We start from the raw sequence: 26,196 nt of genomic DNA, 5'->3' as shown, positions 1-26,196 counted from the left end.
ATATTAATCCTGGCAATCCCAATAAGGATAATGGAAAACTTTTATCAAATTATTGCATCGTCATCGGTCCTTGATAGGTGTGCAAAATTTCAAGTCGATCAGATTTTTAGAAGCCAGTGAAAATTAAGCTCAAAGATTCCGTTACATACATACATACGTACATACATACATACATACATACATACATACATACATACATACATACATACAACCCGACCTAATAAAAGTGTGTTAAAAAAAAGATTCAAAGATTCAAATTCACCTTACTTTTTGCCCACAGGTAAAAACAGAAAATATTAATCCTGGCAATCCCAATAAGGATAATGGAAAACTTTTATCAAATTATTGCATTGTCATCGGTCCTTGATAGGTGTGCAAAATTTCAAGTCGATCAGATGTTTAGAAGCCAGTGAAAATTAAGCTCAAAGATTCCGTTACATACATACATACATACATACATACATACAACCCGACCTAATAAAAGTGTGTTAAAAAGATTCAAAGATTCAAATTCACCTTACTTTTTGCCCACAGGTAAAAACAGAAAATATTAATCCTGGCAATCCCAATAAGGATAATGGAAAACTTTTATCAAATTATTGCATTGTCATCGGTCCTTGATAGGTGTGCAAAATTTCAAGTCGATCAGATTTTTAGAAGCCAGTGAAAATTAAACTCAAAGATTCCGTTACATACATACATACATACATACATACATACATAAATACATACATACATACATACATACATGCATACATACATACATACATACATACATACATACATACATACATACATACAACCCGACCTAATAAAAGTGTGTTAAAAAGATTCAAAGATTCAAATTCACCTTACTTTTTGCCCACAGGTAAAAAAAGAAAATATTAGTCCTGGCAATCCTAATAAGGATAATGGAAAACTTTTATCAAATTATTGCATTGTCAGCGGTCCTTGATAGGTGTGCAAAATTTCAAGTCGATCAGATGTTTAGAAGCCAGTGAAAATTTAGCTCAAAGATTCCGTTACATACATACATACATACATACATACATACATACATACATACATACAACCCGACCTAATAAAAGTGTGTTAAAAAAGATTCAAAGATTCAAATTCACCTTACTTTTTGCCCACAGGTAAAAAAAGAAAATATTAATCCTGGCAATCCCAATAAGGATAATGGAAAACTTTTATCAAATTATTGCATTGTCATCGGTCCTTGATAGGTGTGCAAAATTTCAAGTCGATCAGATGTTTAGAAGCCAGTGAAAATTAAGCTCAAAGATTCCGTTACATACATACATACATACATACATACATACATACATACATACATACATACATGCATACATACATACATACATACATACATACATACATACAACCCAACCTAATAAAAGTGTGTTAAAAAGATTCAAAGATTCAAATTCACCTTACTTTTTGCCCACAGGTAAAAAAAGAAAATATTAATCCTGGCAATCCTAATAAGGGTAATGGAAAACTTTTATCAAATTATTGCATTGTCATCGGTCCTTGATAGGTGTGCAAAATTTCAAGTCGATCAGATTTTTAGAAGCCAGTGAAAATTAAGCTCAAAGATTCCATTACATACATACATACATACATACATACATACAACCCGACCTAATAAAAGTGTGTTAAAAAAAAGATTCAAAGATTCAAATTCACCTTACTTTTTGCCCACAGGTAAAAACAGAAAATATTAATCCTGGCAATCCCAATAAGGATAATGGAAAACTTTTATCAAATTATTGCATTGTCATCGGTCCTTGATAGGTGTGCAAAATTTCAAGTCAATCAGATGTTTAGAAGCCAATGAAAGTTAAGCTCAAAGATTCCGTTACATACATACATACATACAACCCGACCTAATAAAAGTGTGTTAAAAAAGATTCAAAGATTCAAATTCACCTTACTTTTTGCCCACAGGTAAAAAAAGAAAATATTAGTCCTGGCAATCCTAATAAGGATAATGGAAAACTTTTATCAAATTATTGCATTGTCATCGGTCCTTGATAGGTGTGCAAAATTTCAAGTCGATCAGATGTTTAGAAGCCAGTGAAAATTAAGCTCAAAGATTCCGTTACATACATACATACATACATACATGCATACATACATACATACATACATACATACATACATACAACCCGACCTAATAAAAGTGTGTTAAAAAGATTCAAAGATTCAAATTCACCTTACTTCTTGCCCACAGGTAAAAACAGAAAATATTAATCCTGGCAATCCCATTAAGGATAATGGAAAACTTTTATCAAATTATTGCATTGTCATCGGTCCTTGATAGGTGTGCAAAATTTCAAGTCGGTCAGATGTTTAGAAGCCAGTGAAAATTAAGCTCAAATATTCCGTTACATACATACATACATACATACAACCCGACCTAATAAAAGTGTGTTAAAAAAAAGATTCAAAGATTCAAATTCACCTTACTTTTTGCCCACAGGTAAATACAGAAAATATTAATCCTGGCAATCCCAATAAGGATAATGGAAAACTTTTATCAAATTATTGCATCGTCATCGGTCCTTGATAGGTGTGCAAAATTTCAAGTCGATCAGATTTTTAGAAGCCAGTGAAAATTAAGCTCAAAGATTCCGTTACATACATACATACGTACATACATACATACATCCATACATACATACATACATACATACATACAACCCGACCTAATAAAAGTGTGTTAAAAAAAAGATTCAAAGATTCAAATTCACCTTACTTTTCGCCCACAGGTAAAAACAGAAAATATTAATCCTGGCAATCCCAATAAGGATAATGGAAAACTTTTATCAAATTATTGCATTGTCATCGGTCCTTGATAGGTGTGCAAAATTTCAAGTCGATCAGATGTTTAGAAGCCAGTGAAAATTAAGCTCAAAGATTCCGTTACATACATACATACATACATACATACATACATACAACCCGACCTAATAAAAGTGTGTTAAAAAGATTCAAAGATTCAAATTCACCTTACTTTTTGCCCACAGGTAAAAACAGAAAATATTAATCCTGGCAATCCCAATAAGGATAATGGAAAACTTTTATCAAATTATTGCATTGTCATCGGTCCTTGATAGGTGTGCAAAATTTCAAGTCGATCAGATTTTTAGAAGCCAGTGAAAATTAAACTCAAAGATTCCGTTACATACATACATACATACATACATACATACATAAATACATACATACATACATACATACATGCATACATACATACATACATACATACATACATACATACATACATACAACCCGACCTAATAAAAGTGTGTTAAAAAGATTCAAAGATTCAAATTCACCTTACTTTTTGCCCACAGGTAAAAAAAGAAAATATTAGTCCTGGCAATCCTAATAAGGATAATGGAAAACTTTTATCAAATTATTGCATTGTCAGCGGTCCTTGATAGGTGTGCAAAATTTCAAGTCGATCAGATGTTTAGAAGCCAGTGAAAATTTAGCTCAAAGATTCCGTTACATACATACATACATACATACATACATACATACATACATACATACATACATACATACAACCCGACCTAATAAAAGTGTGTTAAAAAAGATTCAAAGATTCAAATTCACCTTACTTTTTGCCCACAGGTAAAAAAAGAAAATATTAATCCTGGCAATCCCAATAAGGATAATGGAAAACTTTTATCAAATTATTGCATTGTCATCGGTCCTTGATAGGTGTGCAAAATTTCAAGTCGATCAGATGTTTAGAAGCCAGTGAAAATTTAGCTCAAAGATTCCGTTACATACATACATACATACATACATACATACATACATACATACATACATACATACATACATACATACATACATACATGCATACATACATACATACATACATACATACATACATACAACCCGACCTAATAAAAGTGTGTTAAAAAGATTCAAAGATTCAAATTCACCTTACTTTTTGCCCACAGGTAAAAAAAGAAAATATTAATCCTGGCAATCCTAATAAGGGTAATGGAAAACTTTTATCAAATTATTGCATTGTCAGCGGTCCTTGATAGGTGTGCAAAATTTCAAGTCGATCAGATTTTTAGAAGCCAGTGAAAATTAAGCTCAAAGATTCCATTACATACATACATACATACATACATACATACATACATACATACAACCCGACCTAATAAAAGTGTGTTAAAAAAAAGATTCAAAGATTCAAATTCACCTTACTTTTTGCCCACAGGTAAAAACAGAAAATATTAATCCTGGCAATCCCAATAAGGATAATGGAAAACTTTTATCAAATTATTGCATTGTCATCGGTCCTTGATAGGTGTGCAAAATTTCAAGTCAATCAGATGTTTAGAAGCCAATGAAAGTTAAGCTCAAAGATTCCGTTACATACATACATACATACAACCCGACCTAATAAAAGTGTGTTAAAAAAGATTCAAAGATTCAAATTCACCTTACTTTTTGCCCACAGGTAAAAAAAGAAAATATTAATCCTGGCAATCCTAATAAGGATAATGGAAAACTTTTATCAAATTATTGCATTGTCATCGGTCCTTGATAGGTGTGCAAAATTTCAAGTCGATCAGATGTTTAGAAGCCAGTGAAAATTAAGCTCAAAGATTCCGTTACATACATACATACATACATACATGCATACATACATACATACATACATACAACCCGACCTAATAAAAGTGTGTTAAAAAGATTCAAAGATTCAAATTCACCTTACTTTTTGCCCACAGGTAAAAACAGAAAATATTAATCCTGCCAATCCCAATAAGGATAATGGAAAACTTTTATCAAATTATTGCATTGTCATCGGTCCTTGATAGGTGTGCAAAATGTCAAGTCGATCAGATGTTTAGAAGCCAGTGAAAATTAAGCTCAAAAATTCCGTTACATACATACATACATACATACATGCATACATACATACATGCATACATACATACATACATACATACATACATACATACATACATACATACATACAACCCGACCTAATAAAAGTGTGTTAAAAAAAGATTCAAAGACTCAAATTCACCTTACTTTTTGCCCACAGGTAAAAACAGAAAATATTAATCCTGGCAATCCCAATAAGGATAATGGAAAACTTTTATCAAATTATTGCATTGTCAGCGGTCCTTGATAGGTGTGCAAAATTTCAAGTCGATCAGATGTTTAGAAGCCAGTGAAAATTTAGCTCAAAGATTCCGTTACATACATACATACATACATACATACATACATACATACATACATACATACATACATACATACATACATACATACAACCCGACCTAATAAAAGTGTGTTAAAAAAGATTCAAAGATTCAAATTCACCTTACTTTTTGCCCACAGGTAAAAAAAGAAAATATTAATCCTGGCAATCCCAATAAGGATAATGGAAAACTTTTATCAAATTATTGCATTGTCATCGGTCCTTGATAGGTGTGCAAAATTTCAAGTCGATCAGATGTTTAGAAGCCAGTGAAAATTAAGCTCAAAGATTCCGTTACATACATACATACATACATACATACATACATACATACATACATACATACATACATACATACATACATACATGCATACATACAAACATACATACATACATACATACATACATACATACATACATACAACCCGACCTAATAAAAGTGTGTTAAAAAAAAGATTCAAAGATTCAAATTCACCTTACTTTTTGCCCACAGGTAAAAACAGAAAATATTAATCCTGGCAATCCCAATAAGGATAATGGAAAACTTTTATCAAATTATTGCATTGTCATCGGTCCTTGATAGGTGTGCAAAATTTTAAGTCGATCAGATGTTTAGAAGCCAGTGAAAATTAAGCTCAAAGATTCCGTTACATACATACATACATACATGCATACATACATACATACATACAACCCGACCTAATAAAAGTGTGTTAAAAAAGATTCAAATTCACCTTACTTTTTGCCCACAGGTAAAAAAAGAAAATATTAATCCTGGCAATCCCAATAAGGATAATGGAAAACTTTTATCAAATTATTGCATTGTCATCGGTCCTTGATAGGTGTGCAAAATTTCAAGTCGATCAGATGTTTAGAAGCCAGTGAAAATTAAGCTCAAAGATTCCGTTACATACATACATACATACATGCATACATACATACATACATACATACAACCCGACCTAATAAAAGTGTGTTAAAAAGATTCAAAGATTCAAATTCACCTTACTTTTTGACCACAGGTAAAAACAGAAAATATTAATCCTGGCAATCCCAATAAGGATAATGGAAAACTTTTATCAAATTATTGCATTGTCATCGGTCCTTGATAGGTGTGCAAAATTTTAAGTCGATCAGATGTTTAGAAGCCAGTGAAAATTAAGCTCAAAGATTCCGTTACATACATACATACATACATACATACATACATACATACATACATGCATACATACATACATACATACATACATACATACATACATACATACATACATACATACATACATACATACATACAACCCGACCTAATAAAAGTGTGTTAAAAAAAAGATTCAAAGATTCAAATTCACCTTACTTTTTGCCCACAGGTAAAAACAGAAAATATTAATCCTGGCAATCCCAATAAGGATAATGGAAAACGTTTATCAAATTATTGCATTGTCATCGGTCCTTGATAGGTGTGCAAAATTTCAAGTCGATCAGATGTTTAGAAGCCAGTGAAAATTAAGCTCAAAGATTCCGTTACATACATACATACATACATACATACAACCCGACCTAATAAAAGTGTGTTAAAAAAAAGATTCAAAGATTCAAATTCACCTTACTTTTTGCCCACAGGTAAAAACAGAAAATATTAATCCTGACAATCCCAATAAGGATAATGGAAAACTTTTATCAAATTATTGCATTGTCATCGGTCCTTGATAGGTGTGCAAAATTTCAAGTCGATCAGATGTTTAGAAGCCAGTGAAAATTAAGCTCAAAGATTCCGTTACATACATACATACATACATACATACATACATACATACATACATACATACATACATACATACATACATACATACATACATACATACATACATGCATACATACATACATACATACATACATACATACATACATACATACATACATACATACATACATACATACATACATACATACATACATACATACAACCCGACCTAATAAAAGTGTGTTAAAAAAAAGATTCAAAGATTCAAATTCACCTTACTTTTTGCCCACAGGTAAAAACAGAAAATATTAATCCTGGCAATCCCAATAAGGATAATGGAAAACTTTTATCAAATTATTGCATTGTCATCGGTCCTTGATAGGTGTGCAAAATTTTAAGTCGATCAGATGTTTAGAAGCCAGTGAAAATTAAGCTCAAAGATTCCGTTACATACATACATACATACATGCATACATACATACATACATACAACCCGACCTAATAAAAGTGTGTTAAAAAAAAGATTCAAAGATTCAAATTCACCTTACTTTTTGCCCACAGGTAAAAACAGAAAATATTAATCCTGGCAATCCCATTAAGGATAATGGAAAACTTTTATCAAATTATTGCATTGTCATCGGTCCTTGATAGGTGTGCAAAATTTCAAGTCGATCAGATGTTTAGAAGCCAGTGAAAATTAAGCTCAAAGATTCCGTTACATACATACATACATACATACAACCCGACCTAATAAAAGTGTGTTAAAAAAGATTCAAAGATTCAAATTCACCTTACTTTTTGCCCACAGGTAAAAAAAGAAAATATTAATCCTGGCAATCCTAATAAGGATAATGGAAAACTTTTATCAAATTATTGCATTGTCATCGGTCCTTGATAGGTGTGCAAAATTTCAAGTCGATCAGATGTTTAGAAGCCAGTGAAAATTAAGCTCAAAGATTCCGTTACATACATACATACATGCATACATACATACATACATACATGCATACAACCCGACCTAATAAAACAGTGTTAAAAAGATTCAAAGATTCAAATTCACCTTACTTTTTGCCCACAGGTAAAAAAAGAAAATATTAATCCTGGCAATCCTAATAAGGATAATGGAAAACTTTTATCAAATTATTGCATTGTCATCGGTCCTTGATAGGTGTGCAAAATTTCAAGTCGATCAGATGTTTAGAAGCCAGTGAAAATTAAGCTCAAAGATTCCGTTACATACATACATACATACATACATACATACATACATACATACATACAACCCGACCTAATAAAAGTATGTTAAAAAGATTGAAAGATTCAAATTCACCTTACTTTTTGCCCACAGGTAAAAAAAGAAAATATTAATCCTGGCAATCCTAATAAGGATAATGGAAAACTTTTATCAAATTATTGCATTGTCATCGGTCCTTGATAGGTGTGCAAAATTTCAAGTCGATCAGATGTTTAGAAGCCAGTGAAAATTAAGCTCAAAGATTCCGTTACATACATACATACATACATACATACATACATACATACATACATACATACATACATACATACATACATACATACATACATACATACATACATACATACATACATACAACCCGACCTAATAAAAGTGTGTCAAAAAGATTCAAAGATTCAAATTCACCTTACTTTTTGCCCACAGGTAAAAAAAGAAAATATTAATCCTGGCAATCCTAATAAGGGTAATGGAAAACTTTTATCAAATTATTGCATTGTCAGCGGTCCTTGATAGGTGTGCAAAATTTCAAGTCGATCAGATTTTTAGAAGCCAGTGAAAATTAAGCTCAAAGATTCCATTACATACATACATACATACATACATACATACATACATACATACAACCCGACCTAATAAAAGTGTGTTAAAAAAAAGATTCAAAGATTCAAATTCACCTTACTTTTTGCCCACAGGTAAAAACAGAAAATATTAATCCTGGCAATCCCAATAAGGATAATGGAAAACTTTTATCAAATTATTGCATTGTCATCGGTCCTTGATAGGTGTGCAAAATTTCAAGTCAATCAGATGTTTAGAGGCCAATGAAAGTTAAGCTCAAAGATTCCGTTACATACATACATACATACAACCCGACCTAATAAAAGTGTGTTAAAAAAGATTCAAAGATTCAAATTCACCTTACTTTTTGCCCACAGGTAAAAAAAGAAAATATTAATCCTGGCAATCCTAATAAGGATAATGGAAAACTTTTATCAAATTATTGCATTGTCATCGGTCCTTGATAGGTGTGCAAAATTTCAAGTCGATCAGATGTTTAGAAGCCAGTGAAAATTAAGCTCAAAGATTCCGTTACATACATACATACATACATACATGCATACATACATACATACATACATACAACCCGACCTACTAAAAGTGTGTTAAAAAGATTCAAAGATTCAAATTCACCTTACTTTTTGCCCACAGGTAAAAACAGAAAATATTAATCCTGCCAATCCCAATAAGGATAATGGAAAACTTTTATCAAATTATTGCATTGTCATCGGTCCTTGATAGGTGTGCAAAATGTCAAGTCGATCAGATGTTTAGAAGCCAGTGAAAATTAAGCTCAAAGATTCCGTTACATACATACATACATACATACATACATACATACATGCATACATACATACATGCATACATACATACATATATACATACATACATACATACAACCCGACCTAATAAAAGTGTGTTAAAAAAAGATTTTTCATTTTACAACCAAATTCACCTTACTTTTTGCCCACAGGTAAAAAAAAGAAAATATTAATCCTGGCAATCCTAATAAGGATAATGGAAAACTTTTATCAAATTATTGCATTGTCATCGGTCCTTGATAGGTGTGCAAAATTTCAAGTCGATCAGATTTTTAGAAGCCAGTGAAAATTAGGCTCAAAGATTCCGTTACATACATACATACATACATACATACAACCCGACCTAATAAAAATGTGTTAAAAAAGATTGAAAGATTCAAATTCACCTTACTTTTTGCCCACAGGTAAAAAAAGAAAATATTAATCCTGGCAATCCTAATAAGGATAATGGAAAACTTTTATCAAATTATTGCATTGTCAGCGGTCCTTGATAGGTGTGCAAAATTTCAAGTCGATCAGATTTTTAGAAGCCAGTGAAAATTAAGCTCAAAGATTCCGTTACATACATACATACATACATACATACAACCCGACCTAATAAAAGTGTGTTAAAAAAGATTGAAAGATTCAAATTCACCTTACTTTTTGCCCACAGGTAAAAAAAAGAAAATATTAATCCTGGCAATCCTAATAAGGATAATGGAAAACTTTTATCAAATTATTGCATTGTCATCGGTCCTTGATAGGTGTGCAAAATTTCAAGTCGATCAGATTTTTAGAAGCCAGTGAAAATTAGGCTCAAAGATTCCGTTACATACATACATACATACAACCCGACCTAATAAAAGTGTGTTAAAAAAGATTGAAAGATTCAAATTCACCTTACTTTTTGCCCACAGGTAAAAAAAGAAAATATTAGTCCTGGCAATCCTAATAAGGATAATGGAAAACTTTTATCAAATTATTGCATTGTCAGCGGTCCTTGATAGGTGTGCAAAATTTCAAGTCGATCAGATGTTTAGAAGCCAGTGAAAATTTAGCTCAAAGATTCCGTTACATACATACATACATACATACATACATACATACATACATACATACATACATACATACATACATACATACATACAACCCGACCTAATAAAAGTGTGTTAAAAAAGATTCAAAGATTCAAATTCACCTTACTTTTTGCCCACAGGTAAAAACAGAAAATATTAATCCTGGCAATCCTAATAAGGATAATGGAAAACTTTTATCAAATTATTGCATTGTCATCGGTCCTTGATAGGTGTGCAAAATTTCAAGTCGATCAGATGTTTAGAAGCCAGTGAAAATTAAGCTCAAAGATTCCGTTACATACATACATACATACATACATACATACATACATACATACATACATACAACCCGACCTAATAAAAGTGTGTTAAAAAAAAGATTCAAAGATTCAAATTCACCTTACTTTTTGCCCACAGGTAAAAACAGAAAATATTAATCCTGGCAATCCCAATAAGGATAATGGAAAACTTTTATCAAATTATTGCATTGTCATCGGTCCTTGATAGGTGTGCAAAATTTCAAGTCGATCAGATGTTTAGAAGCCAGTGAAAATAAAGCTCAAAGATTCCGTTACATACATACATACATACATACATACATACATACATACATACATACATGCATACAACCCGACCTAATAAAAGTATGTTAAAAAGATTGAAAGATTCAAATTCACCTTACTTTTTGCCCACAGGTAAAAAAAGAAAATATTAATCCTGGCAATCCTAATAAGGATAATGGAAAACTTTTATCAAATTATTGCATTGTCATCGGTCCTTGATAGGTGTGCAAAATTTCAAGTCGATCAGATGTTTAGAAGCCAGTGAAAATTAAGCTCAAAGATTCCATTACATACATACATACATACATACATACATACATACATACATACAACCCGACCTAATAAAAGTGTGTTAAAAAAAAGATTCAAAGATTCAAATTCACCTTACTTTTTGCCCACAGGTAAAAACAGAAAATATTAATCCTGGCAATCCCAATAAGGATAATGGAAAACTTTTATCAAATTATTGCATCGTCATCGGTCCTTGATAGGTGTGCAAAATTTCAAGTCGATCAGATGTTTAGAAGCCAGTGAAAATTAAGCTCAAAGATTCCGTTACATACATACATACATACATACATACATACATACATACATACATACATACATACATACATACATACATACATACATACATACATACATACATACATACATACAACCCGACCTAATAAAAGTGTGTCAAAAAGATTCAAAGATTCAAATTCACCTTACTTTTTGCCCACAGGTAAAAAAAGAAAATATTAATCCTGGCAATCCTAATAAGGGTAATGGAAAACTTTTATCAAATTATTGCATTGTCAGCGGTCCTTGATAGGTGTGCAAAATTTCAAGTCGATCAGATTTTTAGAAGCCAGTGAAAATTAAGCTCAAAGATTCCATTACATACATACATACATACATACATACATACATACATACATACAACCCGACCTAATAAAAGTGTGTTAAAAAAAAGATTCAAAGATTCAAATTCACCTTACTTTTTGCCCACAGGTAAAAACAGAAAATATTAATCCTGGCAATCCCAATAAGGATAATGGAAAACTTTTATCAAATTATTGCATTGTCATCGGTCCTTGATAGGTGTGCAAAATTTCAAGTCAATCAGATGTTTAGAGGCCAATGAAAGTTAAGCTCAAAGATTCCGTTACATACATACATACATACAACCCGACCTAATAAAAGTGTGTTAAAAAAGATTCAAAGATTCAAATTCACCTTACTTTTTGCCCACAGGTAAAAAAAGAAAATATTAATCCTGGCAATCCTAATAAGGATAATGGAAAACTTTTATCAAATTATTGCATTGTCATCGGTCCTTGATAGGTGTGCAAAATTTCAAGTCGATCAGATGTTTAGAAGCCAGTGAAAATTAAGCTCAAAGATTCCGTTACATACATACATACATACATACATGCATACATACATACATACATACATACAACCCGACCTACTAAAAGTGTGTTAAAAAGATTCAAAGATTCAAATTCACCTTACTTTTTGCCCACAGGTAAAAACAGAAAATATTAATCCTGCCAATCCCAATAAGGATAATGGAAAACTTTTATCAAATTATTGCATTGTCATCGGTCCTTGATAGGTGTGCAAAATGTCAAGTCGATCAGATGTTTAGAAGCCAGTGAAAATTAAGCTCAAAGATTCCGTTACATACATACATACATACATACATACATACATACATACATGCATACATACATACATGCATACATACATACATATATACATACATACATACATACAACCCGACCTAATAAAAGTGTGTTAAAAAAAGATTTTTCATTTTACAACCAAATTCACCTTACTTTTTGCCCACAGGTAAAAAAAAGAAAATATTAATCCTGGCAATCCTAATAAGGATAATGGAAAACTTTTATCAAATTATTGCATTGTCATCGGTCCTTGATAGGTGTGCAAAATTTCAAGTCGATCAGATTTTTAGAAGCCAGTGAAAATTAGGCTCAAAGATTCCGTTACATACATACATACATACATACATACAACCCGACCTAATAAAAATGTGTTAAAAAAGATTGAAAGATTCAAATTCACCTTACTTTTTGCCCACAGGTAAAAAAAGAAAATATTAATCCTGGCAATCCTAATAAGGATAATGGAAAACTTTTATCAAATTATTGCATTGTCAGCGGTCCTTGATAGGTGTGCAAAATTTCAAGTCGATCAGATTTTTAGAAGCCAGTGAAAATTAAGCTCAAAGATTCCGTTACATACATACATACATACATACATACAACCCGACCTAATAAAAGTGTGTTAAAAAAGATTGAAAGATTCAAATTCACCTTACTTTTTGCCCACAGGTAAAAAAAGAAAATATTAGTCCTGGCAATCCTAATAAGGATAATGGAAAACTTTTATCAAATTATTGCATTGTCAGCGGTCCTTGATAGGTGTGCAAAATTTCAAGTCGATCAGATGTTTAGAAGCCAGTGAAAATTTAGCTCAAAGATTCCGTTACATACATACATACATACATACATACATACATACATACATACATACATACATACATACATACAACCCGACCTAATAAAAGTGTGTTAAAAAAGATTCAAAGATTCAAATTCACCTTACTTTTTGCCCACAGGTAAAAACAGAAAATATTAATCCTGGCAATCCTAATAAGGATAATGGAAAACTTTTATCAAATTATTGCATTGTCATCGGTCCTTGATAGGTGTGCAAAATTTCAAGTCGATCAGATGTTTAGAAGCCAGTGAAAATTAAGCTCAAAGATTCCGTTACATACATACATACATACATACATACATACATACATACATACATACATACATACATACATACAACCCGACCTAATAAAAGTGTGTTAAAAAAAAGATTCAAAGATTCAAATTCACCTTACTTTTTGCCCACAGGTAAAAACAGAAAATATTAATCCTGGCAATCCCAATAAGGATAATGGAAAACTTTTATCAAATTATTGCATTGTCATCGGTCCTTGATAGGTGTGCAAAATTTCAAGTCGATCAGATGTTTAGAAGCCAGTGAAAATAAAGCTCAAAGATTCCGTTACATACATACATACATACATACATACATACATACATACATACATGCATACAACCCGACCTAATAAAAGTATGTTAAAAAGATTGAAAGATTCAAATTCACCTTACTTTTTGCCCACAGGTAAAAAAAGAAAATATTAATCCTGGCAATCCTAATAAGGATAATGGAAAACTTTTATCAAATTATTGCATTGTCATCGGTCCTTGATAGGTGTGCAAAATTTCAAGTCGATCAGATGTTTAGAAGCCAGTGAAAATTAAGCTCAAAGATTCCATTACATACATACATACATACATACATACATACATACATACAACCCGACCTAATAAAAGTGTGTTAAAAAAAAGATTCAAAGATTCAAATTCACCTTACTTTTTGCCCACAGGTAAAAACAGAAAATATTAATCCTGGCAATCCCAATAAGGATAATGGAAAACTTTTATCAAATTATTGCATCGTCATCGGTCCTTGATAGGTGTGCAAAATTTCAAGTCGATCAGATGTTTAGAAGCCAGTGAAAATTAAGCTCAAAGATTCCGTTACATACATACATACATACATACATACATACATACATACATGCATACATACATACATACATACATACATACATACAACCCGACCTAATAAAAGTGTGTTAAAAAGATTCAAAGAATCAAATTCACCTTACTTTTTGCCCACAGGTAAAAACAGAAAATATTAATCTTGGCAATCCCAATAAGGATAATGGAAAACTTTTATCAAATTATTGCATTGTCATCGGTCCTTGAGAGGTGTGCAAAATTTCAAGTCGATCAGATTTTTAGAAGCCAGTGAAAATTAAACTCAAAGATTCCGTTACATACATACATACATACATACATACATACATACATACATACATACATAAATACATACATACATACAAACATACATGCATACATACATACATACATACATACATACAACCCGACCTAATAAAAGTGTGTTAAAAAGATTCAAAGATTCAAATTCACCTTACTTTTTGCCCACAGGTAAAAAAAGAAAATATTAGTCCTGGCAATCCTAATAAGGATAATGGAAAACTTTTATCAAATTATTGCATTGTCAGCGGTCCTTGATAGGTGTGCAAAATTTCAAGTCGATCAGATGTTTAGAAGCCAGTGAAAATTTAGCTCAAAGATTCCGTTACATACATACATACATACATACATACATACATACAACCCGACCTAATAAAAGTGTGTTAAAAAAGATTCAAAGATTCAAATTCACCTTACTTTTTGCCCACAGGTAAAAAAAGAAAATATTAATCCTGGCAATCCCAATAAGGATAATGGAAAACTTTTATCAAATTATTGCATTGTCATCGGTCCTTGATAGGTGTGCAAAATTTCAAGTCGATCAGATGTTTAGAAGCCAGTGAAAATTAAGCTCAAAGATTCCGTTACATACATACATACATACATACATACATACACACATACATACATACATACATGCATACATACATACATACATACATACATACATACATACATACATACAACCCGACCTAATAAAAGTGTGTTAAAAAGATTCAAAGATTCAAATTCACCTTACTTTTTGCCCACAGGTAAAAAAAGAAAATATTAGTCCTGGCAATCCTAATAAGGATAATGGAAAACTTTTATCAAATTATTGCATTGTCATCGGTCCTTGATAGGTGTGCAAAATTTCAAGTCGATCAGATGTTTAGAAGCCAGTGAAAATAAAGCTCAAAGATTCCGTTACATACATACATACATACATACATACATACATACATACATACATACATACATGCATACAACCCGACCTAATAAAAGTATGTTAAAAAGATTGAAAGATTCAAATTCACCTTACTTTTTGCCCACAGGTAAAAAAAGAAAATATTAATCCTGGCAATCCTAATAAGGATAATGGAAAACTTTTATCAAATTATTGCATTGTCATCGGTCCTTGATAGGTGTGCAAAATTTCAAGTCGATCAGATGTTTAGAAGCCAGTGAAAATTAAGCTCAAAGATTCCATTACATACATACATACATACATACATACATACATACAGATGAGCGTACAGTGTACAGTGTACAGTGAAAGACGTGTTTTACAAGTGCTCTTGCAAAAGTGTCGATAAATTTGGGAAAAAGTCCCACGGTAGAGATAAAAAGTGTGCAAGTGTGCTCCCAGGAGCTAGGGCAGTGCCCAGTGATTGCCTATGACAGGTGTAGCTGACCAACCAAGGGTAAACACAGCAATTTTTTATCAAACTCCAAAAGAGTGAAAAAGACACAAAAAAAAAAAAAAAAAAAAGAAAGGAAAAAACAAGGAAGAAGGAAAATAAAAAACAAAAACTGAGAAACTATTAACCAAACGGTGAAAAGTGTTGTTGCTGAGAGAGAGAGAACAGTTGCTTATTAAAAGCACATCTGCCCAGGCAACTGCGTAACTCTCCTCACAAAAACAAAAAAAAAACAAAAACATATACATACAGCGAGCGGTGCAAACCACCCAACAACATGCCGAACGAGTCTCCGGGCATATATGGAGAATCGAAGGAAAAGAGCGATACAATTAATCCGTTCCTGAGACGAGCGAGAATCGCCCGCTCACCTGTGAGAAAACAAATACTCACTTCTGAGCAAGAGCGCGCTGAAAAGCACCAATGTGAGCATAAAACTCCAAACATGGAAAAAAGCGACGCGCAACAGCAGAAGGAAGAGGAAAGTGAGCAAGCGACAAAGCGAGAACCAAACGGAGAGCCGCTACGCGTGATGGGAGAAATAATAAAAGAGCTCATTAGTATGATGGAAGTGCAGAGGCATATAAACATTCCTATGAAAGACTTGGTGAGTGCAATAGAGAGGCTGCATAAGAAAGCATTAGACATGCACAGCATATCTAAGCCACCCACTGTGCGCGCCAATCAAAGCACACAAACTGACAAATTAGAGAACGATCGCAAAAAGCATGCAAAGAGAGCCCGCACGGCGGCCAATAGCGGACGGGATGCGCCCAATTCGCCGCAGCAAATAGCAAAGTGCATCCGCTTAGAATCGCCGAGAGGAGCAATAGAGGTCAGGCCCAATGAGCAACAACACTGCCCCAACCAACCAAAAGAGGGGGATGCTGTAAAGAAGCAAAGCGTGGCAGCGATAGGCATGAATGCGCCCCTAGGCGTGGAGGGCATCCAATCACGTGAAGGCTGGTCAACAGTGGTCAAACGTAAGACCAAAACCACTCAAAAAATACCAGCGAAACCTGACGCATTGGTCCTGAAGAAAGTCGGTGAACTTTCATACGCGGAAATGTTAAAAAAAATTAAATCGCAACCTGACCTCAAGGAACTGAGCCAGATAGTAAAGGGCATTAGAAAGACGGCGAAGGACGAATTATTATTCGAACTAAAGCGGCAAGCTGATCCAGCTACTGAAAAGCTCAAGACAGCAATAGAATGTGTCCTTGGCGAAAGTGCACAGGTTCGCTCACTAACCCAAGAAACGGCCTTACAAATAAAGGATATTGATGAAGTGACGTCCAGAGAAGAAGTGTTAGAGGCGATAAAAAATAGCCTCCCGGACGGAAAAGTTACGCTATCAGTCATTCGAGCAATGCATACAGCATACGGTGGCACGCAGACATGCACCATCAGCCTACCACCGGCATCCGCCCAAAAGCTGATAAGCCTATCCAAAATACGTATTGGCTGGGTCTACTGCCGCATTAGGGAAAAGGCAGCTATAACAAGGTGCTACAAATGTCACGATTTTGGCCACCTGGCAAGGAACTGCAAGAGCGAAGATGACCGCACTACTCAGTGCTTCAGATGTGGAGGGCAAGACCATAAGGTTAAAAACTGCGTAAATACGCCGAGGTGTGCGCTATGTCTACAGCACGGTGAAAGTGACACTAACCATGTGTCGGGAGGGCGAACATGCCCCGCATTCCAGAGAGCAGCCCAACAGAAGAAAGTATGAAGGTCTTGCAACTTAACCTCAACCACTGCGAAGCAGCGCAAAGCCTGCTTACCCAAACAGTATACGAACTGGGCATCGATGTTGCTATACTTAGCGAGCAATATAGAAACAGGCACGAGGCGTCATGGGCCAGCAACGTAAATGGCAAGTGTGCCATATGGAGCTGCGGGAGTAACCCAACCCATCTGGGGAAACCAGTTGCAACAACCGGCTATGTGCGTGCCAAAATAGGTAATATACACATATACAGCTGTTACATACCACCCAGTACAGATTTGTGTACCTTTGCCAGTATCATGGACGAACTGGTTAATGACGCTAAGCAAAGAAGCGCGGCACTCATAGCAGGTGACTTCAATGCGTGGGCAGCAGAGTGGGGATGTAAGAGAACAAACCCGAAAGGCAGGGAGCTTTTAAATGCACTAGCAGCGCTTGATTTTGTTCTACTCAACAGTGGTACGGAGAACACATTTAGCAAAAATGGTACTGGTTCCATCATAGACCTTTCTTTCATAAGCAGGGGACTAAGTAGAGCTACAAGATGGTACCTCAGCGACTGCTACACACATAGCGATCATAAGGCAATAGTCATTGCCATCGAAAAAGCTCAAGTAGGCACGATACCCTACAAACGGCAAAATGGGTGGAAAGCGAAAAGCTTCGACGAGAAGCTCTTTGAGATAGCCTTCGACAACACCGAGGTAATATGCACGGTCGAAACTGCAGCGTCGGAGATAAGGGCAGCCATCACCAAAGCATGCGATACCGCTATGGTCCGACAAGGAAGACACCAAACACGTAAGCCAGCATACTGGTGGAACGACGAGATTGCGGAGTTGCGAGCACAATGCAATCGGGCCAGAAGGCTATGTCAGCGCTCACGGAATGCAACCAACACTGTAGAACTCAGGCTCAACTACAAAAATAAGCGTAAAGCGCTTAAACTGGCCATTCGCGATAGCAAGCGCAATATGTTCAAAGAGCTATGTGACGACGTCAATAATAACCCATGGGGCTCAGCCTATAAAATAGTGCGGAACAAGATGAAACAGACGGTACAACCAACATGCCCAATTCTCTTGGACCAGATTGTACGAGAACTCTTCCCTCCGCAGCCTGACTTTGTGAGAAAGATAGATAGCGAACCAGCCACCAACATCCCGGCGGTAAATGTAGCCGAAGTGCTCAAACTAAGTAGCAAACTATCGTCTCGAAAAGCGCCTGGGCCAGATGGAATTCCAAACATTGCGTTGAAAAAAGCCGTGCTGCAAAACCCGTGCTTGTTTGCGAGAATTTTTAATGTGTACCTGCAAGAAGGCGTCTTCCCAAATATCTGGAAACTACAAAAATTGGTACTTGTACCAAAAAAACCAGGTGCTTGCGCTCCAAATGAATACCGTCCACTGTGTATGCTGGACTCCATTGGTAAGTTGTTTGAGCTTGTGATTAAAAACCGGCTGGAAATATATGTAGACGGACAGCTGTCAAGCTACCAGTTTGGCTTTAGGAGGAAGCGATCTACCACAGACGCGATAGAGGCCGTAAAAGTAATTGCGGAAAAGGCAATTGAAGGCAAGCGATGGTTAGGTGGTGCAAAAGAATATTGCCTAGTAATAACATTAGATGTCAAAAATGCGTTCAACAGTGCCAGATGGATAGACATACTACACGCCCTCCGCGCGATGCAAGTGCCTACCTATCTACAGCGTATCATATCCAGCTACCTGTCTGATAGGGTGTTACGTTACGACAGCGACAGCGGAATTGTTGACTACCAGGTCACAGCTGGTGTGCCACAAGGATCTGTACTAGGGCCCCTCCTGTGGAACATTATGTACGACGGCATTTTGCGACTAAAGGTACACAAGAAAGCAACATTCGTTGGCTTCGCGGACGATATATCAATCGTTGTAACCGCGAAAACGCTCGCGGAAATTGTAAATATCGCGCAACAAGCTATAGGCGCGGCTCAAAGATGGCTAGGCGCGAATGGTTTAAAGCTAGCTACGCATAAAACAGAAGCCGTACTCATCAGCAGCCGAAAGAGAGTTGAAAAGGTCAAGATTAGAGTTGGGGACAGCATTATCGAGTCAAAGCCATACATAAAATACTTAGGCGTCTTGGTAGACCACCGAATTAGCTTCCGATACCACTTGGAATACGCTAGCAACAAAGCTGCGACTGCGACAGCAGCCCTGGCTAGAATGATGGCGAACATTGGAGGACCAAGACAGCAGGCAAGACAGGTCCTGGCTGGAGTAGTGAGGTCTATCCTTTTATATGGCGCGACAGTTTGGCGCGAAGCATTCCAACACGCTTCATACGTACGAAGTAGTAACTCCACGTACCGCTTGTGTGCTCTTAGAGTCTGCTCTGCCTTCAGGACAGTCTCAGAGGATGCGGCGCTCATCATAGCCGGTCTATGCCCACTCGACTTGATAGCGCAGGAGATGTATGAAATGAGACGTATGAGGAACAACCAAGCCCAATGCGATCAGCTGGCACTGAGAAAATCCATAAACCACCGCTGCGTGGACCAATGGCAGACGCGATGGGACAGTGCAAATAAAGGCAGGTGGACCCACCGTCTCATCCCCAACGTTGAAGCTTGGCTCCAGAGAAAGCACGGAGAAGTAGACTTCTATGTCTGCCAAATCCTAAGTGGCCATGGTTGCTTTAAAGCGTACCTTCACCGCTTTGGACACGAAGAAAGTCCATACTGTGAGCAGTGCACACCAGCAGTTGAGGAGGACGCAGAACATGTGCTTCTCACGTGTCCCCGCTTCAGAAGAGTAAGGGCTAAACTAGAAGGCGACCTTGGCAGCAGCATCACGCCCGAGAATTTAGTGCCACTGATGTTGATGAGCCAGGACAATTGGAGCAAAGTCCAAAACATGGCTGCTGAAATAATGCAGCAACTTCGAAATAGCGAGCAGGCAAGGAGGATGCGCGAACGTCAAATAAGAACGTGAAGCAGCACACCTATCCAGAGATGAAAACACAGGTAAACTGACGATACCACTATTAGAAACTAGCTTTTCTATGGTAACGAACAGGGACATGGGGGGAGGGGGCGTATAGATCCGACAGGGGTGGTTGTCTTCTGATATGACCTAACAGTGGTGGTAATAGGCAGATGCAGCTTGTGACATATTGCATCAGAACAGTAACTGACGTTGAGTGCAACGCTCAAACCGCCTCCCGACGAATTACTTGACGGTAGTACCGGGGGGATCGGTACTTTGACGGTAGGAGGTTTAGTTCGGGTTAAAGTCCCACACTGACGGGGTAAGGCTTTCGATGCTTCCTCCTCATAAAAAAAAAAAAAAAAAAAAAAAAAAAAAAAAAAAAAAAAAAAAAAAAAAAAAAACATACATACATACATACATACATACAACCCGACCTAATAAAAGTGTGTTAAAAAAAAGATTCAAAGATTCAAATTCACCTTACTTTTTGCCCACAGGTAAAAACAGAAAATATTAATCCTGGCAATCCCAATAAGGATAATGGAAAACTTTTATCAAATTATTGCATCGTCATCGGTCCTTGATAGGTGTGCAAAATTTCAAGTCGATCAGATGTTTAGAAGCCAGTGAAAATTAAGCTCAAAGATTCCGTTACATACATACATACATACATACATACATACATACATACATACATACATACAACCCGACCTAATAAAAGTGTGTCAAAAAGATTCAAAGATTCAAATTCACCTTACTTTTTGCCCACAGGTAAAAAAAGAAAATATTAATCCTGGCAATCCTAATAAGGGTAATGGAAAACTTTTATCAAATTATTGCATTGTCAGCGGTCCTTGATAGGTGTGCAAAATTTCAAGTCGATCAGATTTTTAGAAGCCAGTGAAAATTAAGCTCAAAGATTCCATTACATACATACATACATACATACATACATACATACATACATACAACCCGACCTAATAAAAGTGTGTTAAAAAAAAGATTCAAAGATTCAAATTCACCTTACTTTTTGCCCACAGGTAAAAACAGAAAATATTAATCCTGGCAATCCCAATAAGGATAATGGAAAACTTTTATCAAATTATTGCATTGTCATCGGTCCTTGATAGGTGTGCAAAATTTCAAGTCAATCAGATGTTTAGAGGCCAATGAAAGTTAAGCTCAAAGATTCCGTTACATACATACATACATACAACCCGACCTAATAAAAGTGTGTTAAAAAAGATTCAAAGATTCAAATTCACCTTACTTTTTGCCCACAGGTAAAAAAAGAAAATATTAATCCTGGCAATCCTAATAAGGATAATGGAAAACTTTTATCAAATTATTGCATTGTCATCGGTCCTTGATAGGTGTGCAAAATTTCAAGTCGATCAGATGTTTAGAAGCCAGTGAAAATTAAGCTCAAAGATTCCGTTACATACATACATACATACATACATGCATACATACATACATACATACATACAACCCGACCTACTAAAAGTGTGTTAAAAAGATTCAAAGATTCAAATTCACCTTACTTTTTGCCCACAGGTAAAAACAGAAAATATTAATCCTGCCAATCCCAATAAGGATAATGGAAAACTTTTATCAAATTATTGCATTGTCATCGGTCCTTGATAGGTGTGCAAAATGTCAAGTCGATCAGATGTTTAGAAGCCAGTGAAAATTAAGCTCAAAGATTCCGTTACATACATACATACATACATACATACATACATACATACATGCATACATACATACATGCATACATACATACATATATACATACATACATACATACAACCCGACCTAATAAAAGTGTGTTAAAAAAAGATTTTTCATTTTACAACCAAATTCACCTTACTTTTTGCCCACAGGTAAAAAAAAGAAAATATTAATCCTGGCAATCCTAATAAGGATAATGGAAAACTTTTATCAAATTATTGCATTGTCATCGGTCCTTGATAGGTGTGCAAAATTTCAAGTCGATCAGATTTTTAGAAGCCAGTGAAAATTAGGCTCAAAGATTCCGTTACATACATACATACATACATACATACAACCCGACCTAATAAAAATGTGTTAAAAAAGATTGAAAGATTCAAATTCACCTTACTTTTTGCCCACAGGTAAAAAAAGAAAATATTAATCCTGGCAATCCTAATAAGGATAATGGAAAACTTTTATCAAATTATTGCATTGTCAGCGGTCCTTGATAGGTGTGCAAAATTTCAAGTCGATCAGATTTTTAGAAGCCAGTGAAAATTAAGCTCAAAGATTCCGTTACATACATACATACATACATACATACAACCCGACCTAATAAAAGTGTGTTAAAAAAGATTGAAAGATTCAAATTCACCTTACTTTTTGCCCACAGGTAAAAAAAGAAAATATTAGTCCTGGCAATCCTAATAAGGATAATGGAAAACTTTTATCAAATTATTGCATTGTCAGCGGTCCTTGATAGGTGTGCAAAATTTCAAGTCGATCAGATGTTTAGAAGCCAGTGAAAATTTAGCTCAAAGATTCCGTTACATACATACATACATACATACATACATACATACATACATACATACATACATACATACATACAACCCGACCTAATAAAAGTGTGTTAAAAAAGATTCAAAGATTCAAATTCACCTTACTTTTTGCCCACAGGTAAAAACAGAAAATATTAATCCTGGCAATCCTAATAAGGATAATGGAAAACTTTTATCAAATTATTGCATTGTCATCGGTCCTTGATAGGTGTGCAAAATTTCAAGTCGATCAGATGTTTAGAAGCCAGTGAAAATTAAGCTCAAAGATTCCGTTACATACATACATACATACATACATACATACATACATACATACATACATACATACATACAACCCGACCTAATAAAAGTGTGTTAAAAAAAGATTCAAAGATTCAAATTCACCTTACTTTTTGCCCACAGGTAAAAACAGAAAATATTAATCCTGGCAATCCCAATAAGGATAATGGAAAACTTTTATCAAATTATTGCATTGTCATCGGTCCTTGATAGGTGTGCAAAATTTCAAGTCGATCAGATGTTTAGAAGCCAGTGAAAATAAAGCTCAAAGATTCCGTTACATACATACATACATACATACATACATACATACATACATACATACATACATGCATACAACCCGACCTAATAAAAGTATGTTAAAAAGATTGAAAGATTCAAATTCACCTTACTTTTTGCCCACAGGTAAAAAAAGAAAATATTAATCCTGGCAATCCTAATAAGGATAATGGAAAACTTTTATCAAATTATTGCATTGTCATCGGTCCTTGATAGGTGTGCAAAATTTCAAGTCGATCAGATGTTTAGAAGCCAGTGAAAATTAAGCTCAAAGATTCCATTACATACATACATACATACATACATACATACATACATACAACCCGACCTAATAAAAGTGTGTTAAAAAAAAGATTCAAAGATTCAAATTCACCTTACTTTTTGCCCACAGGTAAAAACAGAAAATATTAATCCTGGCAATCCCAATAAGGATAATGGAAAACTTTTATCAAATTATTGCATCGTCATCGGTCCTTGATAGGTGTGCAAAATTTCAAGTCGATCAGATGTTTAGAAGCCAGTGAAAATTAAGCTCAAAGATTCCGTTACATACATACATACATACATACATACATACATACATACATGCATACATACATACATACATACATACATACATACAACCCGACCTAATAAAAGTGTGTTAAAAAGATTCAAAGAATCAAATTCACCTTACTTTTTGCCCACAGGTAAAAACAGAAAATATTAATCTTGGCAATCCCAATAAGGATAATGGAAAACTTTTATCAAATTATTGCATTGTCATCGGTCCTTGAGAGGTGTGCAAAATTTCAAGTCGATCAGATTTTTAGAAGCCAGTGAAAATTAAACTCAAAGATTCCGTTACATACATACATACATACATACATACATACATACATACATAAATACATACATACATACAAACATACATGCATACATACATACATACATACATACATACAACCCGACCTAATAAAAGTGTGTTAAAAAGATTCAAAGATTCAAATTCACCTTACTTTTTGCCCACAGGTAAAAAAAGAAAATATTAGTCCTGGCAATCCTAATAAGGATAATGGAAAACTTTTATCAAATTATTGCATTGTCAGCGGTCCTTGATAGGTGTGCAAAATTTCAAGTCGATCAGATGTTTAGAAGCCAGTGAAAATTTAGCTCAAAGATTCCGTTACATACATACATACATACATACATACATACATACAACCCGACCTAATAAAAGTGTGTTAAAAAAGATTCAAAGATTCAAATTCACCTTACTTTTTGCCCACAGGTAAAAAAAGAAAATATTAATCCTGGCAATCCCAATAAGGATAATGGAAAACTTTTATCAAATTATTGCATTGTCATCGGTCCTTGATAGGTGTGCAAAATTTCAAGTCGATCAGATGTTTAGAAGCAAGTGAAAATTAAGCTCAAAGATTCCGTTACATACATACATACATACATACATACATACACACATACATACATACATACATGCATACATACATACATACATACATACATACATACATACATACATACAACCCGACCTAATAAAAGTGTGTTAAAAAGATTCAAAGATTCAAATTCACCTTACTTTTTGCCCACAGGTAAAAACAGAAAATATTAATCCTGGCAATCCCAATAAGGATAATGGAAAACTTTTATCAAATTATTGCATTGTCATCGGTCCTTGATAGGTGTGCAAAATTTCAAGTCGATCAGATTTTTAGAAGCCAGTGAAAATTAAACTCAAAGATTCCGTTACATACATACATACATACATACATACATAAATACATACATACATACATGCATACATACATACATACATAC

Source organism: Anastrepha obliqua, chromosome 6, assembly GCF_027943255.1.
Source record: "Anastrepha obliqua isolate idAnaObli1 chromosome 6, idAnaObli1_1.0, whole genome shotgun sequence".
Classification (NCBI taxonomy): domain Eukaryota; kingdom Metazoa; phylum Arthropoda; class Insecta; order Diptera; family Tephritidae; genus Anastrepha; species Anastrepha obliqua.
Note: the sequence above shows the minus strand (reverse complement) of the source record.